Genomic DNA, 19,835 nt, shown 5'->3' on the forward strand with positions numbered 1-19,835 from the left:
TGAGGTAGGGAGTGATGCAAACTTTCAGAGCATTTTGCATGTAAGAACTAATGATGAACACTTTAAAGGCTTAAGGAAACGGGGCATGCACTATTTGCTAGAAGGGAAAACCTTCCAACTTTCCCTCTCATTCCCCCCCACTCCTGACCACAGAAGCCAGTCAGTTAATGAATCAGAAAAAAGCTGGTTACCAGATGTCCTGGCTTATTAACACACACATCGCATTTTGTAATGGCATTCACTGAGCAATCTGTGTGGCATAGGTGATGGTGGCGTTAAAGGAACCCCTCTCTAAACCACCTCTTTCTAGGGTGGAGGTGAAATGGTGAATTTTCGACAGGGTTCTTGAGCAGGTTTGTTTAAGACTTTGTGAAGCATTTGATCTGAGTGAGTTTTCCCTGAGATACAAAGAATTTTCCAACATCATAGGGCAGCAGACCTCTGTTAATGTTTCTTCACTGCCCTTTTTTGTACAGAATCCCAGAGATGAGAACACACAAACACATAAAGAAAAAAAAGATAATAAATGGAAGGGTGATGCAAAGAAAAAACCAATTCTGTTTGATTGGTTTTCACCACTGCTAATTTTAATGCCACCCATTGTTCAGCTCTGCAGTCTAATTTTATGTTAATATCCTGAAAGTTGTCAAATCTTGGCAAAACCTATGCATAAATTACACAGAAAGTAGCTCACAGGAGGGGGAAAAGTAATGACTGTCATGGTTAGCCAAACCCCATTAATAGTCTGACAAGCAATAACCCAAGAGCTCTGGTCAACTGCTGCAGACATCTGTGAAACTTTTGCAATTAATATCCTTTTTTTTTCCTTGTTGGAGGAGGTATCAGCTGTGAAATAGCCCATAAGTGACTGATTATTATCAGCTCGGCTGGTAAGGGCCAAGCTGATCATCTCCCACTGTTGACCACAGCCCTGACGTTTACAAGAAGCTACTTTGTCTGAAGCAACATTATGCTCCAGGATGGAGAGATTGGCAGTTTCTAGAAAATGAAAGAAAATATTATTTGACACTCCCTCCCTCACTTCCCATCCCCTTATCCCACAAAGACAATGAAGAACAAAAAGTAGGCCCTTTACTGTCTCAATAACTCACATGTGATCCCTCCCCCCACCTTAGGATGAATTAGCATCTGCCTCAGGACCTCCTAACTCATCCCAAACTCCTCAGTTCTTTTTGATTGAGAGACAGAAAAGGAAATTCCTTCCCTAGCTTCTAATTGTTTTTTTTTTTCATATCCTTTTCTTTTTTCCACTTTGGTCTAAACTACCTGATGCTCACAAGTGAACGAAATGGGCATGCAACCATACTTTGTCAGGATGTTTATCAGCATGGTGTGAAGTTTACAATACCTAGCAGGGCAGCTTCCCCAGGTTTTTAGACAGTCTTAAATAATCTTGGATAAGCCTCCAAAGTCAACACTCAATTTATTCTCTTTTGTTTATATCTTATCTCTACTTCTAGAACCAGGTTAATTCCCACAGAGTCTTGAAGTTTGGAGGCTGGAAGCATTCTCTTATTTAGGCCTTAGGTGACCCTTATATTTCAAGTTAAAAACTATGTGGATTTTTTATCTACCTCTTTCACCTTTCTTGAGGTTCCCTTTTGGCCTGACTCATATAGGGGAAAGGTTATTTTCTTGCTAGATCCTAGGTTTACCATTTTGAGTTATGGTTGATGCTGCTGTGACTCCACAGCTGTTATCTTGTCATGAGGTGAGACCTCCCAGGTTCTGGATTCCACCATATCCTGTTCTTCCCACTCATGCCTGTCTTGTCCAAAATAATGTATCATGCTATCTTCCATCTCTATTCCTTTGCCAAGGCTATCTCTTACACTTGGAATGCACTCCTTCCGCACTTCTGTCTCTTAGTATTGTTAAAATAAGAAATGACAAGCTTGTTGATTTTAGAAAAACATGGGTAGATTTGCACAACATAATGAAGAGTGAAATGAGCAGAACCAAGTTGTATACAATAACAGTAATATTGTTTTAAGAACAACTTTGAGCAAATAAGTCATTTTGACTATTTTAAATACCCAAATTAACTACAAAGGACATATGAAAGAAGACACTATCTGCATCTAGAGAAAGAACTGATAAATAGAAGCATGTTTAGATGATTTAATGAATGTATACATATCTGTGACTAATAATAGCCATCTCTAAGGTGAAGGGGAGGAAAGAAAAAAAGGGAAAAAAGAAATTTACATGATAACCTTTTTATACATTTAAAATGAATCTTGAGCTGTACATAATAGATTTGCAGTTTCATGTGCAGTCATCTTTTTATTCTACTGTTATGAAATACTTGTTTTATTTCATAAATTAAAAAAAATTAAATTTTAAAAAAAGAATTATTAAAAGAACAAATAATGACAATGATAGAACTAACATTTATCTAGTTCTCTAAGGTCTCTATAGAAAACTCTTTGCTTAATTCATCTCATTTTACCCTTACAACAGATTATGAAGTTTGCAATACTACCCAGATTATTATTTCTGTTTTAGAGATGGGGAAACAGAATTCAAGAGGCAAAGTGATTGGTTTGTGAAAATATAGCTAGGAAGTGATGGACATAGGTCCAATCCAGGTCTTTCTATCTCCAGTGATCATACTGTCTCTATTACATACGACCTGCCTCTTCCTGCCCTTTCTTTTTTTGTGTGTCTGAGCAATTTGAAGAACAATTCTCACATGCTACATTTGCCCTTCAGCCGCACTTTGCCTTAGTTCCCCATATCGCTGCCTTAGTTCCCCATATCGCTCCCTTAGTCTGCTCTGCTTTTCTTTTCTTTTCCTTCCTTCCTCATGTCTGAGTATTCTTCTGCCCCTTTCCTTCCCATTCTTACTTTCTTGGGCTTTCAAGAGCTCTTGAGCTCCTCCTCTTAGGTTCCACCTCCCCCTTTTTTTACTTGTTTATAGGATATCAAATTATTTAGATTTAGAAGGAAATTTAGATGTCATCTAGTCCAAATTCCTCACTTTACAGATAAGGAAATTGAGGTCCAGAGATTTGTCAGGTTTATACAGGTGATACATAACAGAATTGGAATTTAAACTGAGGTTATCTGGCTATAAAGTCAACACTCTTTCCATCAGTTCATAAAGATACTCTATCAGTTCTCTCTTCCAGGGATGCCTACATCTGCCATTCTAAAGTTCTTGTGATCACCATTTGGTTGAAACCAAAAAAGTCTTAATCCTACTACCTTGAAACTTCTCAAAAATACATAATTACCTCCCCCATCATGGGATGGTGGAGAGTATACATGTAGTTTCCAAGAAAAAGTTGTTAAAAAGTTTGAAATATTTCTTCACCTCAAGGAGGCAATGTTATAAAAGTATGATGTATTAGAAAGAGCTTTGGACTTGGATATAGAGTTCTCAAATTTGAATCCTGACATGGAACTTCAGGCAATAATCTTACCTAAAATTGACACAACAGTCTAAAGTTTGCTTTAGGTTTTACCTATATTATTTAATTTAATTCTTATCAGAAAACTGCAAGAGAGGTACTGTAGTTATTGTTCTAATTTTACAAATGAAGATACATAGAACCAGAGAGTTTAAGTGATTTGTCCCTTATTGCACACCAAATAAATGTCAGAGGTGGAATACAAAATGATTTTATCTCTCTGTTTCTTAGTTCCCTTATATATGAAGGAAGTAGACTAAGTGATCTACTTTGTGTTATAATCAAAGGATTTGGAACAGAATTCAGGTTAGAGGAGAGGGAAAATCAAGAGATTATCTTTAAGTGACTTGCCCAAGTTCACACCATGACAGGCATGGGTGACAAGCAGCCAGGGGATCCAGACCTTTTTTCAGTCTTATTATTCCTAACCTATTTCTCACCAGAACTCACTGTTGTATCTACACTGAATACAACAGATGTAGACATACTGTAGACATACTTAGGCTGGGAAATCTTAGTAACTTTAAGTCCTCAAGTGTGGCCCTTTGACTGAATCCAAACTTCCTACCTAGAGATTACATCTTCCCAAGTTTCAATTGACAGTCTATTCATCTATGCCAATAAAAAAGGATCTGGAAAGGTTACACCCTAATCCTTGGGAGGCTGCCTTCAGGAGCCCCTGCAAAGTGGACTCACTCAGCCTTTCAGGATTCTGCTTAATTTTCTTTCTCATTGTTGTTAGAGATTTGTTTATCTTTTTTACTGAGCTTCCTTAATTGCAGAGATCACCTGACAGTATTCTTAGTGGAATTCAAAATTAAAGTCATAAAATGCAGGACTATTTAACTTTCCCTTATGACACCTGTATTTCTGATAACAACACCACCATTTTCCTTGTTATGCAGGCTTAACTTGGGAGTCAGCCTTGACTCCTCAGCCTCTCTCACCCGCCAGAGCCGGTCATTTGCCAAGACCTGTCAGTTCTACTTTATTAGATCTCCCACCATCTTCTTTCCATTTCAGTAGCCTCCATCGGACTTTCAGCCCCAATTACCTTTTGTCTGCACTGTTGCAACAAATTCCTTTTTCTCCTGCCTCCTACTCCAATATCTTACAATTCCTTATCAATTAATCTTCCCAAAACCCATCTTTATTTGGTCAGCTCAACTCTCCCCTTCTTCCAGTGCCTCCTACATTGAAAGACATTTAAAACATTTAGCTTAGCATTTAAGACCCTCTATTAGTTGCAGCCAAACTATTTCTTCTGGCCTTAAAGCCACCTACCCTCTATACTATACTTCACTCAAAATGGGGCACTTACTGGTCCCTGCACATTCTCTGTGCTTTTCTCCTTTGACCATGCTGCTCCGTACACCTAGAAAGCCCACCTCCCCATTGTATCTATCAGAATCTTACCCATTCTTCAGTGCCCCACATTTCAATCACTCGATCAATAAACATTTGTTAAGCACCTACTAGGTACTAGGTACTGTGCTAAGGGATTTTGAACTGGTTGATGAGAGCAAAGGTTGGGGACTCGTATAGGGGGAGGGAAGGGACATCTAAAATCAATCATGGAAAAGAATACAACTAACTAGGACTTTTGACGTTCAAAATTATGACCTTGGCCTCATTCTCTCTAGTCTCATCACCCTCAGCTAACAGGCAAACAGTATTACTTACATGACTAACCTTGACAAAATATTTTTCAGCCCTCTCAGTAAATATATTAGGAAATAACAGAAAGAGGAACCATGAGAAATACTGTTTTAATGTACAACGAGTTTCCCCCCTCTGTGATCTATATATGTGCTTTCAAATTTGCAGAGAACTCATGTGTGGTTGCTGAAGATACTGCAGCACATATGACCAGTTGGTCTTTCCCCCACTGTGAACAGAGAAACCCCAGCTTTGGTCTGCTCCTTTATCTGCTGTTTGCTGGATATGTTGTTTTCATAGCAGTGCCATATTGTAGGTACTTAATAAATGGTTTTGAATGAATAAATAATAATGATAGCTGGTATTCATGTAGTATTTTAAGGTCTGTCTGCAAAGCTCTTTGCATACCTCCTATGATGCATACATCATACATCTGATCCTTACAGTAGCCTGAGGTAGCTGGTGCCTGAATTATTATCTACATTTTACAAATGAGGAAACTGATGTTCAGGGGCAAAGTGCTAATGGTAATATAGCTAGTAAGTGTTGGATGTAGGATTCAAACACTGGTCTTTTATACTCTGTCCATTATTTGACACTAGATTACTCCATAGGACCTGCTACTATGGTTGAATTTGGAGATGGCTTTCAGTTTAGAATTATGCTGAAAAATCTTTGCCTGGGCAGAAGGTTTTCTTGGGCCAGGCTTCTACAGAAACTTATTTTTCAATATTATCATCAATCTGGGACATTAAGCTAACTTTAGCATAGTGAAAATATTAAGGATCTCAAATTATAATACATATATATAGATACATCTATCTATTTATATCTATATCCACATCTATACCTATCTATCTATGTATCTATCATCTATCTACCTATCTATCTATCTATCTACCTATCTATCTATCTATATATATATATATATATATATATATATATATACATATATGGAGAGAGAGAGGGCGTACTGTGAGGTTGATAGAGGGCTAGTCTTAGAATTAGGAAGAGATGGGCTCCAGTATACCATTGGGCCCATTTTAGCTGTGAGACTTACCCTGAACAAGTTACTTGTCATTTCGGTGACCCAAGAGACTCTCTAAGTTATGGGGTTCTTAACCTTTCTTGAGCCATGAACACATTTGGCATTCTGGTAAAGTCTGTGGTCCCCTTTTCTGAAAAAAAAATATGGTTAAATATAATGCACACATTACTATATACTCTTATTATTATTATATTTTCTGCAACATAAAGTTAACAACATTTTTGTTCATGTTTCTGAAATAAAACTTTGTCACATAATATAGGGCCAGAAGGAACCCTTGAGATCATGTAATTAGATGAAGAAACTAAGATCTAGAGAAATAAAGCAGAGTTTCCCAGAGGATTTGAACCCAGGTCTTCTGATTTCAAAGTCAGTGTGCTCACCATTGCATCACAGTGCCTCCTCCCTTAATCCTTTGAAGGTAGAGCTTGTTTCATTTGTTCCATTGTATTTCAGTTAGTCAATAAACATTTATTAAGTGCCTGCTATGTGTCAGGCACTGTGCTAAGCACTGGGGATTCAAAAAGAAGGAAAAGACAGTCCCTGTCCTCAAGGAACTTACAATCTATTGTAACTAAATATAAACAAAGCAAGCTATATATAGGTTAACTAGGAAATAATTAAAAGAGGGAAAGCACTGGCATTAAGAGGGGTTGGAGTAGGCTTCCTGCAGAAGGTGGGATTTTATTTAGGATTTAAAGGAAACCAGGGAGTGTCATTAGTAAGAGTAGAGGAGGGAGAGCATTCCAGGCACAAAGGATAGTCAGAGAGAATGCTGGGAGACAAGAGAGGGAGTTACTTGTTCATAGAAGAGTCAGGAGGCCAGTGTCACTGGATCAAGCCCAGTGCCTTACACAGAGTAGGTGTTCAATAAATATTTGTTAAATGAATTGAAGATTGATATGCTTAAATTCACCTTCATTATTATACATAGACTCTAACATAAGTACATCAAAGAATTTCTAAACACCATCGACATGGAAAACAAACAGACAGCTGCTTATAAAAGTCAAATGTAATTTTAAAAGATTCTATCTGAGGAAAAAAAAATCACTATTATCAATAACTTAAATACCCCAAAGATGGATTAGACATTTGAACACAAGTATAAAGAATTCATTAATGGGCATCTCTTCTGGTTCTGGTTTTTGATTCTCAAAACTGATCTTGTTTAATAAGATGCTCTGTGAGACCTTTTTCTTTTTTTTACTTGGATCAGACGGCGACATTCACCCACTGAAAATCTGAAAATGCTGTTAATGTTTGTCCCCCACTCTAGCCAGAATAGAAACTAGGTTGGACAAATGAAGAAAGCAGGAGAGACCATGGAGAGCACATAAAAAGATGCCAGTCACCAGCAAAACAAATTTGCTGTCATCTTGGGACACATCATTTCTAAAAACAATGAACCATTTGGCAGTCTCGCACATGTTCCCGTCTCCAAATGCTTTCAAACATTCTCAGGCCTACTTTATTCAGGTTCGTGTGTGTATGTGTGTGTGTGTGTGTGTGTGTGTGTGTGTGTGTGTGTGTGTGTTTCTGTTTGTGTGTGTGACTTTTCATTTTTTGGGCACAATTCCTTGGTTAAGCCAGTGAGGAATCTTGTTTCAACTCAGTGTAAATAATTCCACTTACGTTAATTTTTTTTCCTTTATTAAGTCTTCTCTTATAAGCCCTTCATCTGATTGCCTCTTATAACTTCTCTTGTGACCTCATACAAAATGACAAAGTGTGATTTTCTATCTAATCACTTCACTGTTGAACTCACACAGCTGTCCTCCTAGACTGCCTCTTTGTTTTTATGGTTCACAGAAAAGCCTGACCTCGGGACCTTTGACAACAGCTGATGCTGCTCAGAGGAAATGACTGCTGTTGTGAGAAAGATGCCTCAGCCTGCCCAGAACCACATCTGAGTGGGCTGGAGGTGGCATTAACCACTGGAGGTCTGCCCTTGCTCTCCATTTTTTCACTTTGAATTCAGGACATTGTTTATTGCGCACCCTTGGGGCATGTGGTTTCTCTACTGAGGGTTAAGAGTTAGAGGGTCACAGAAAGAAAGACAACATGGTAGACAACTGCCCTCAAGGATCTTACATTCTTCATCTTGGTTGAATTTGGGGTGCTTGGTTGAACTAGTTCAATAATGGCACATCCGAACTGACCAGAGAATGCACAATCTCTGGGGAAAAGATTAATTTGTAGAATTTCTATAATGTTGACCTATCCAGAGAGTGCTTTTTTTTTTCCTCTGTACTATCAAATTAGAAGGGTTGTCCCTGCTCTGAAAGGAGGAGGTTGAGCTGGGGAGCAGAGACAGGAAATGTCATGCCAAGATTAAAAATCGTTGAGGGCTGCTAAGAACCAGCCCTTTGTCTGGCTGGGGCAATGACCGAGCAGTGGATTCTCAGGAAGCTGACTGTTTGTGCCCCTTCCTCAATAGGAAGAATTTACTTTTGAACAAATTAAGTTGCTCTTTATGAGCATTCTTCAGTTTCAATTATGCCTTTGTTCTAAGCCTTTCTAATAACCTGATACTCACTGTAGAAAAAAAGTGGTTTTCTTCTTTGTGTCTCTGGCAGTCTTTAGAACCAAATGGCTGACATTTTGTCAGAGATGCTTAGAACAATCCTCCAAGTTCCTCTCAGTGGGATCCAGGTTCATGGTGTTGGGTCTGATTCTGTCTATTCAAAATGGATATGATTCTGGACATTTACATATTTGTTTAAAAAGTCCTCATCAAAAATGATACCTATTTTTTAAAAATATTACCCGATTTCCGTAGCAATTTTCTCATGCAAAATAGGTAGTCTGAGATAATTTAAAAGTTATTAATTTAAGAAAGGTTTGTGGGGGCAACAAATGATATGAGGACTTAGAACTTTTTAGCTTCTTTTAAGTTTTTCAATATGTTAATGCTGATCACAAATTTCCACTATAAAAATACTGAAACTGATGTCTACTTTAAAATACAGTAGAAGTTAATAGCTGTGGATAAAACAGTATTTGTTACTTTAATTTACCCTTGACTAATAAACTAAAAAATTTTCAGGGAACATGAATATTTAATTATAACTGTTAGGAAAGCTTTTAGCAAATATATGTTATAATATGAACTTTAAGCTTCTGTATTATTTGATGCGTTGACATTATATGTGAGTAAATAACTAATTTTCATTGAAAAGCATTGATTTCAAATTTCTTGAAGTTTTAACACACATTATATGACAATATACATCACAGCTGCTTCATTGAGATTAATAGTAAAGTGCTCCCATCCCACCATTTCCAATACTGGGTCAAGGGTCAGCAAGGCAGAGTGCTCAGAGCAGTGTTCCAAAAAAGACCACCACACAGAGACACTCAGGAACAAACAGATCATTGAAACATGAGACCAATAAGTCTCTGTTTCCCTGCTTGCTACTGTGAACATTCCAATTTGGTTAACCTCTTCACTGCCAGTATCCAGCATACTTGTGAAAACATGATACGCTATGTTTGGAATCTTGAGTCCAACACTTAGACATTTCTTTTTCTATTTTAAGTTTGCTCACTGAAGTCTAGTCAAAACCAAAATGCTTCACCACAATTGTACCCTATTAACCACACATGGGCAGGTTGAATCATCACCTTAGTTCCTTGGACATAAATGAAAAATAGGAGTGAGACTGGCAAACCTTTATGCATCTGGTGACCACTTGGTCTCCAGGGAATAAACCTCTTTGTGGTGAAGGTCAGGACTGGAATAGCAAATGGAGCCCATGAGGGCACTGAGCCTGAGACACACTCTTGTGGGAGGTGATGGAGCTCATCAGCTCAGGAACAAATGAATACCTTTAAACACGGTGGGCCCATTTCTCCTAGGGAGCTTGGGATCCTTTCATTTTGTTACTCATCGAGAATTAAGGTATGCAAGATAGAAAAGTAGATTCAAATGTAGCTCTTTTGATTCCTAGTCATGTGTTTTATATATTTCATGGCAAAGCCCTCAGGAAGCTTCAGCTGTATCAAGTTAGGTCCTCTGTCTTAACCATTTGCTCATTTTAGGAGAAGATATTACACTCCAGGGCAGTGTCCTAGGGGCATAGATGTGGAAAATTCAGCACCAACTGCGCATTTGTCTCTGAGAATTCCATACAAGACCAAAAGGCAATAATCGCAAACAGGAGTTGTGAAACTAGGAGAGAAGATGTGATAGAGATCTATAACTTTGCAAGAACAACAATAAAAACATAAAGTAAAGGGGCATTTTCTAAAATTTTTGAATAAGTGCTTGGAACTTAACAACAAAAAATGATAACACTTTTTTTTTTTTTTTGCATGGGCCATCACACACACACAAAATACTTACCATTATACTAACAGAAGACTCTCTAAGTTCCCTATGGAATATTCAACATAAGAATGAGAATCAGTCTAGAATAGAAGCCAGATCTATGAATTTGACATGAGGGCTCAAGTTTTGGCTTGGATACTTAGTGGCTATCAATGGTCAGTAAGTCACCTGTCATGTGAGTCTTAGTTTCCTTATCTGTAAAATTGGGATAAAAATACCTGTACTAAGTAACTTAACAATTGTCATGAGGAAAGCACTTTGCAAATTAGCATGGTACAATTATGAGCTGTTGTTACTATGAGGATAACTAAACTGCCCAATGAATTCTCCTGCCCAAATCCTATAAGCAAAAGGTAAAAATTTAAAGTGGAAAGAATCATTGAGATTCCTTTGTTTTTAATACCTCTCTTGCTTTATCCTCAAAGTAAACTTTTCCAGGCAAAGTACGCCATGTGTCACTATTAAACTTAGCAGTGAACAGGGAAAACCCTAAAATAGGCTGCCAGTGACATGGTTGAGGTGCATCTTTATTACCGGAGCCCAGAACTCACATGTTGGTCTGTAAATTTGCTTCCCAACAGTGTTTGCTGATGTGGCAACTGCTTAGTGATTTACAGGACAGGGTCACTGTCTCTTTTCTATCTTTTCTCCTCCATCCTATCCAAAGTCACTTTACTGCATGAGTAGGAGATGGATAAGGCACCAGAGCTAGCTCCTAGTTATATAAGTAGCAAGTAGCAGAGAGAGGATTTGAACCCAGATCCTCTAATTCCAAATCGAGATTTCATTCCTTGGGGGCTAAATCACACTTCAACACCTTTGCTCACAATACTTCTCAAATTCTTTTTCATTTCAAGGTTCATTTTTTTTCATCCATTTCCACTTGTTCCAGTGTATCCCACCTTTACTGAGTTATGTGGCAACACAACCATACCTCCCCTTATGCCCTAACATTCCCTCTCTCACACCTCTCTCCCTGCTGTTCATCTCCCAACCTCTCACTTTCTAGAGGTAGTTAGGTGGCATAGTGAATAGAACACTGGTCCTGGACACAGGAAGACATGACATCAAACCTTGCCTTAGACACATAATAGTTGTATGACCCTGGGGAAGTCAGTTTATTTCTGTTTGCCTTGATTTCCTTATTTGTAAAATGGGGATAATAGCAGCACCCACCTCTCAGGGTTGTTGTGACAATAAAAATAGATATTTGTAAAGCATTTTGCAAACCTTGAAACACTATAGAAATGCTATCTACTTGGTAGCTATTTCCAATCCTAACTACCGGGACTAGAGGAAAAGAAGTAAAACATATCATCATGGAAACATAGGAGAGGAAGAGAAGATAGGCTGGTCACGTGATGGAAGTGGAGGGATGACAGCTTTCTACTGGTGCCCTCCTGGAGAATAGCAGGAGGACTTAACAACATCGGAAGTATGGGCAGCTTGTGCTCTTCCTTCCCTCTTCTTTGGAGGGAACCCCAGAATCACTGAGACGACAGTTCTATTTCAGTATCAGCTACCTTTCCCAAGGGACAATAATATCCTGACCACAAAAGAAGAACTTGTCTTCCGGGTGAAACGGATGCTATTTTCCTCCATTTTGAAAACAGTGGAACCACAGTTTTAAGAATGTCTTTGAGAGTATGTAGAAAAAACAAAGTCTTTGAATTTGTAAAGATCTCCATAAAGATCAGCTTAATAGTTTTTAATGGCTCTTACTTTTCCTATATGCTTTGTCTGCTTTTGTTTGCAAAACAAGAGGCTTAGACAATTGTAGAAAGTCAAGTCCTTCTTGTGCTTTCATTGTCAGTACCACCCAGAACCATCTAGTAGTTTTGTTTAGGAAACTATCCTTTAGACCAGTGGGCTCCAAAGTGAGGTCCCTTAGTGCCATGGCTTGATCCCAAGGTGTATGGGATCAACCAGTCAGAGGGTGGGATGATGGCTTACATGGTTGATCTTGTCTCCAATACAACACCTCCCCTTATGACTTAGCACTCCCTCTCTCAGCCCTCTGTCCCTGCTGTGCATCTTCCAACCTCTCACTTTCTCCTTATGGTAACTTTAAACTAACAATTACTGTACATCCATAGTGGCAACTATGGAGGTGCCATTGGGAAACTCCCCAGCACATTATAACCATACACTCTTCTCCAAATCATCTCCTGTTGCCTCTCTGTGAGTAGGCTCAAGACTCTGAGACAATGACCAGGAAGACTCTTTGCTTTGCCTTTTGTTTTGGGTTGAATAAAGGATGAGAAGTCATGGGTGGATCATGATCTGCTTTGAAGATATCACTGCATATTAAATTCCTCCCCCAAACATACCTCACATGTTTGTTGAGGACACCACTAACCTTTCAGTTCCCCAAGTTCAAAACTGTGTATCATCAATGCTCATTCTCTCTTTCCCCCATATATATAATCATTTCTCTACTCTTGTCATTTCTACCTCCAAAACATCTCTCATATTAGTCCCTTTCTCTCTTAGAGATAGGTGACATAGTGGATAGAGTGCTAGGCCTAGAATCAGGAAGACCTGAGTTCACATCTGACCTCAGACACTTCCTAGTTGTGTGACTGTACAAGTCACTCAACTTTGTTTGCCTAAGTTTCCTCAACTATAAAATTAGAATAATAATAACACCTACCTTACGTGGTTGTTGTAAGGATCAAATAAAATAACATTTGTAAAAGCAAAACAAAACAAAACAAAACACTTAGCATAGTTTCTGGCATATAGTAGATGCTATGTAAATGTTTATTCCCTTCACCTCTACTCACACAGACACTATCCTAGATTATGCCTTCATTCCATCTGGACTGGACCACTGCAATAGCCTTGTAACTGGGGTTACTAGGGTCTTTAGTTTTTGCCAACTCCAGTCTATCCATTCAGACACCAAAGTGACTTTCCAAAGGCACAGCTCTTTCCAGCTCAAAATCTTCAATAATGTCCCATTGACTCTAACAACATTTTATTTTATTATTGTATCATTTTTAAATTTCCATTTTATGTAAGTTTTATAATAATATACTCTGTTCCTATACTATCAGTACACAGGTACAATTTATAAATAAGTAAATATGCAGATTTGGAGTACATGCTCAAAAGTTTTTTACTGCTAGGGTTATGTGATGAAAAAATTTGGAATTCATTACCATTTGACTATTGGGTGAATCAGTTGAAATTCAAAAGCAGTGTTGTCAAAGTCAGATAAATATAAATGAGGACTACTAACATGTACATAAGGATCCATGGGCTGCATATTGTCTTAGAAAACCACATACTAATATCATCTATGTTTTATTATATTTTTATTTATTGTGTTAAATATTTCCCAATTATATTTTAATCTTGTCCATGTCACAAATTGGGAGTGTTGCTGGCCTCGGTCTGCAAATTTGACATCTCTGTTCAAAAGCAATGATATAGAAATTGAGCACTTATCTCATGACCTAAATTCAAAACTTACAGAATATTTTTATTGCTTCTAGGTTTTTTTTACAGAAGATAATACTAAATCTCAATAAACAAAAGCAAATTCTATTGCTAGGTGGCCCAGTGAATAGAGTGCTGGGCCTGGAGTCAGGAAGATCTGAGTTCAAATCTGACCTCAGATACTTCCTAGCTGTATGACCCTGGGCAAGTCACTTAACCATGTTTGCCTCAGTTTCCTCATTTATAAAATGAACTGGAGAAGGAAATGGCAAATCACTCCAGTATCTTTGTCAAGAAAACCCCAAATGGAGTTATGAAGAGTCAGACATGACTGAAAGTGACTGAACAACAACGATTTAATGAGAGGCAGCAACTGTAATATAGTGGATAGAAAGTTAGCTTGGATTTAAGTCTTAACTCTGGTACATACTACAGTACCTTTATGACCATAGACAAGTCATACAAGTCATGTGATCTCTCAATTCCCTCAAACTGCACTAAAAGTTACAAACAGGTTGCCCATCTACAATGGTGAAGGAAGTCTTCACATTAGGAGTTCTCATGATAATGAACCTACCAGAATTCTCCCCCAGACCATCTTCTAACACAATAACCTATTTTTTTCTATCTAAAGCTTATTCTTTTTTTTAAAACTCCTCTATATGATGTTCTTCCTGCAATGTTAACAAACTAGAATGTCTGTTAGATAGGATTTTATGGCTCAATTCCATAATTCTTAAGCAAAAAAAAAAAAAGTAAAGGAAGATTGTCCCTGCCCACAGGGTTTAGGTCATAGTGGTCTTTTGCCCTCATAAGCAAAACTTCAAATGTAATTTTCCATGAATAGTGCACATTTTATTTAATAATGGTAAACTTATGGCTAGTGCATTGGTTTGGGGTCTTTAAAATAAATCATGGATAATGATATTCAGGATAATCAGAATAATGATATTCTATGAAAGTAGTAAAATGATATTCTATGAAAGTATTCTATGAAAGAATTCATGCTTTTTAAGTCTGATCTGGACCCAGTGATTTCAGTTAGAAAATATTTTGAGAAAAATAATAATCTATTGGTATTACCATATAAAACTTCTCTGTATAAATGTGCAGCCTGGATGTTTAAAAGTGTCAATCATACTTAGGAATAATACTTAGAAATCTAAATGACACTATGAAATGGGAATAATTTAGAAACAGTATATTAGAACTTCAAACAAAAATCTGAAGTAAGATAAACTATTCAAAAGTCATCTTAAAGTAATCATTATTGTAGATTTTTATGAATCACTTCCTTTATTATTCAGCAGCTTCTAATTGGTCTATCTAGTAACTGGCAATAATTGTGAATATCAGGCTTAATTGTATATGGGGAAAAACATTTTCAAATCTCTATCTTTTGTTTTCCCTAAAACTCAAATTTAAACAGATTTATCTGCTTCAAATGTCATTTTAATGTGTCACCCCATTGTTTAAAAACTGCCAGCAGTTCCTCATTATCTATAAGATGAAGACTAAATTCCTTAGCCTCACATGAAAGGACCTTCATATAACTAAACTCATTTATCTTTCAGCCTCTGCTCCCTGACATGAGCCCTCTATTTCAGGCAGACTACATTACCACTTGCCTCAGGCTCATGAACATCTCTATACCTTGCCTTATCATATATGCCATACCTGGATTGCTTGCCCTTGAGAGCAGGGAATGTCTTGCCTTTTTGTCTTTGTATTATCAGTGTTTAGCACACAACAAGTGCTTAATAAATACTATTTCATTCATTTTTTCATTTATTAATTCATTTATTTTCAAAGGCCAGTTCAAAAAAACTTCTATAAATAGGGGCTCAAAACTCTTTTGCATAAAACTCTCTTCACTGGTAGAACATAATGGATGCTCTGTGGGGAGTTAGAAAGAACTAGGGAGAGGAGAAATTTTGATCTTTTTTGGCTTCCAGCTTTGAGAGAGAAGATGTGGTTCCAGATTCTCTCCTGGGAGAGGTCATTTAAGGGAGAGAAAGTATCTGAAAGAAGCTGACATATAGAAGAGCCAGCTTAGATCACTCTAAGAGTTCCGTTGGGACTCTTTCCTGATTGAACTGAGATATCTCACACATTGGAAGAGCTCATTAAATCAGTATATTATCTGGCATGTTGTCATTTTCCTAATGTCTCTAATTTCTGTTTGCTATAAGCTTGGATGAATAGATTTATTTGTTATTTGCAATGTCTAGCCTTTATTTAACTTGCAATGGAGGGGAGAGGAGTCAAACCTTGAATCTGATACTTCTTCCCCATTACAGGCAATCAGGTGTTCAGTTGTTTTTCAGTCATGTCTGGCTCTTTGTGACCCCTTTTGGGGTTTTCCTGGCAGAGATACTGGAGTGGTTTGCCATTTCCTTTTCCAGATGAAGAATCTTTTTCCAGAAGAAGCTGAGGTAAACGGAGTTAAGTGACTTGCCCAGAGCCATACACAGCTAATAAGTGTCTGAGGCTAGATTTGAACTCAGGAAGATGAATCCTCCTGACTCCAGGCCTGACACATTGTCCACTGCATCACCTACACAATCTAAACTAAAAAAAAATTATTTCACCCAGACTATCAATATTTGGGAGATGGGGAGATGGATCTAACTTTAGCACAGTGTCCTTTCTCTGAGGAAAGCAGTGTGACTGGCCTCATGACTCCAATCTCCTGCTTCCCTCTTGGCAGGAATCAGTGTCCCCTGCAGAGGAGTGGGTGGAGGAAACTTGAGATATCTATTTATGCCTCCATGAGAGCTACATTGAGAAAGACTCATGTGCCCATATATGATGTACATAGGCAATACACATGCATATATACATATACATACTCCCATCTATATACATGCATATATGCATATGTATATTTACACATAAAAGTATATATATATAAAACATATATACATATAGATACATCTATCTCATATATGTGTAATTGCTTTCTTGCTATCTTCCCTATTAGAATGTGAATTCCTTGAGGACAGGGATTGTATTTTTGCCTTTCTTTGCATCTCTATCACTTAACACAATTCCGAACACATAGTAAACAATTAATAAATGCTTATTGACTCACTGAATGCCCTGTATCTGCACCTAGCTAGCACAGTGCACACTAGGTGATTACTATATTTTGTTAACTGATAGACTAGTTTCTCTAGGAGAAAACTGTCTGCTGATAGCGCCCCCCCCAAGTTGTACTCATTGCTACAAAAAATCAGAAAATCATACATACGTGGGTATACGTATGTACATATATGTATAGACAGAGATAGAGATGGAGACAGAGAGAAAGAGACAGAGAGACAAGGAGATAGAGAGATAGAGACAGAGTGTGTGACTCAGCTCAGTAGCTTGAGCTCTTGCCCTCCACTTGTCTTATTCCCAGACTGTATTTCTTTTGGATGCTTTATTTGGGTTTTTCAGAGGCAAAGTGGCCACTGAGCAGAACTGCTCAGCTAGAATGAGTGTGGTGAAAAGGAATTTATCTCCTCTTTGGCAGCACACCGATTAATTTTCTCTGGCTTTTTGGAACAGATTTACGTAATGTTCTGAACATTGTAAGAACTTAATAAACCTTTATCCACTGCACAGAATCACTGAATCTCAGATTTGGAAAAGACCTGAGAAACCATTTTATCTAGACCACACTTGAACAAGATCCTCTCTTGATGTCCCTTATAGATGGTTATCTAGCCGCCACAGGGAGGTCTCCGGTGAAGAGGAGCTCATTGTCTCCCAAAGCAGCTCATTCCACTCTAGGATTGCTCTAATTGTTAGGAAATATTTTCCTTCTATCAAGTCTAAATTTCTATAATTTTCATTGGTTGTCCTCTGAGGCCAAGCAGATGACATTTAACGTTGCCCCTCAAATATCTGAAGACAGTTCTCACATGTCCCTTCCTAAGCCTTCTCTAAGTTAAAATTTAAAGATAAATAGATATCAGCAATTTCTTCTAATAATTGTTCTGTGGCAAGGTCTCCAGTCTCTCCCACCCTGACTGACCTCCTTTTTCATATGTTCTAGTTTACTAATGTTCTTCCTAAAATATAATGTCCAGAGCTGGATATAATAGCCCAGATGTGGACCAAAGCAGGGCTTTAACTCTCTTATTTTTGAATTCTCTGACTTCCTTAATACAAACTAATGTTTCAACTTTTTTCACTGGAATTTCAAACTCTTTCTCACATTGAATTTATCCACTAAAATCTTTATATCTCTTCCATACAACCTAGTGTCTAGCCATACCTCTCCCTCCTCTCTCTCTCCAGGCCTGGAGTCAGGAAGACTCATATTCTTGAGTACAAATCTGGCCTCAGACACTTACTAGCTGTGTGACCCTGGGCAAGTCACTTAACCCTGTTTGTCTCAGTCTCCTCATCTGTAAAATGAGTTGGAGAAGGAAATGGCAAACCACTCCAGTATCTTTGCCAACAAAAATCAAAATGGGGCCATGAAGAATTGGATATGACTGAAAATGACTGAATAACAACAAAAACAGGACTACATTTATCTCAAATTTCATTTTATTACTTTTTGGTTTGCTGTTATACCACTGTCAGAATCTGCAAGATCTCTTTGAGTACTCATTCAGTCATTCAACATGTAAGCTAACTCTGTCAGCTTTGTATAATCTGCAAATTTGATAAATATTCTATCTATGACTTTAAGTGATTGATAAAAATATTACATCTCACAGGACAGAGATCTGAGGCACTTCACTGGAGACCTCCCTCCAAGGTGACATCAATACATTAACAACAACTCTTTTGTTAAGGTCATACAAACAGTTCCAAATCTGACTTAACTATCCTGTCATTTGCCCCACATCTCTACATGCTTTCTATTCAAATAGAGTGAAAGACTAATTAAATACCTTGATGAAATCTTGATATAATACAGGATGTCTCAAAAGTCTTAGCTGAGTTTTAAATCTTAATATGCACAGTATTCCTCTGACCTATGAGTCTAATCTGCCAATTAACAAATCACGGCTGTAGTCTGTCATGACTTGTTCTTGTTGGAAACCATGTTGTCTCTTACTGATCTCTACTTCTTTTTCTGAATATTCATAGATTATTCTTTGAATAAAAGTTTCTAAAATTTTACCAAAAATTGCAGTTAAACTAATGGACCTATAGTTTGCCAACTCCACTCTTTTCCTTTTTTGAAAATTAGGACATTTGCCTTTCTCTAGTTATTTTCTATCTTTTCTATCCTCCATATTTTTTGGCCACTTTCAGTTTTATTAATGTATTTTATTTTTATATCACAATATTTACAGGTTACTCTCACTTTGTGAGCAGTTTCTTGTAACAATGTAAAACTGTTAAGTAAAACTAGTAATATAGTGACCTTATTTGAAAGTACATGCAACATTTTGCTTTGTATTACCATCCCACCTATTTCTTAAAAAAGATTTCTATTGAAATCAATTGTCTCTCCCTCCCACCAACAGTCTATTGAAAAAGGAAAAGAAACTAATTTCTTATAATAAATATACATAATCAAGCAAAATAAACTCACCTGATGACTGTGTAGAAAAATATGTCTATCTCATTCTGTATGCTAAATCTATAACCTCTCTGTCATGGACAGCATGTTTCATTAGCTGACCTCTGGAATCACTAATGGTCATTGTATTGATCATAGTTCTTACAGCTTTTGAAGTTTGTTTTTATAGTGTTGTTGACATCATATAAATTGTTCTCTTGTTTCTGCTTATTTCATTATTCATCAGTTTATAAAGTCTTTAAAATTACTTATTTTATGTGATTGAAGTTATAGTATAAATTGTTATAGTTCTGCTCACTTCATCCTGTATCAGTTCATATAAATCTTTCCATGTCTTTTTGAAATTTATTTCTTGAAATCATCTATTTATTAATTTATTAC

This window comes from Vombatus ursinus, unplaced genomic scaffold (assembly GCF_900497805.2).
Source record: "Vombatus ursinus unplaced genomic scaffold, bare-nosed wombat genome assembly UNPS02014779.1, whole genome shotgun sequence".
NCBI lineage: Eukaryota > Metazoa > Chordata > Mammalia > Diprotodontia > Vombatidae > Vombatus > Vombatus ursinus.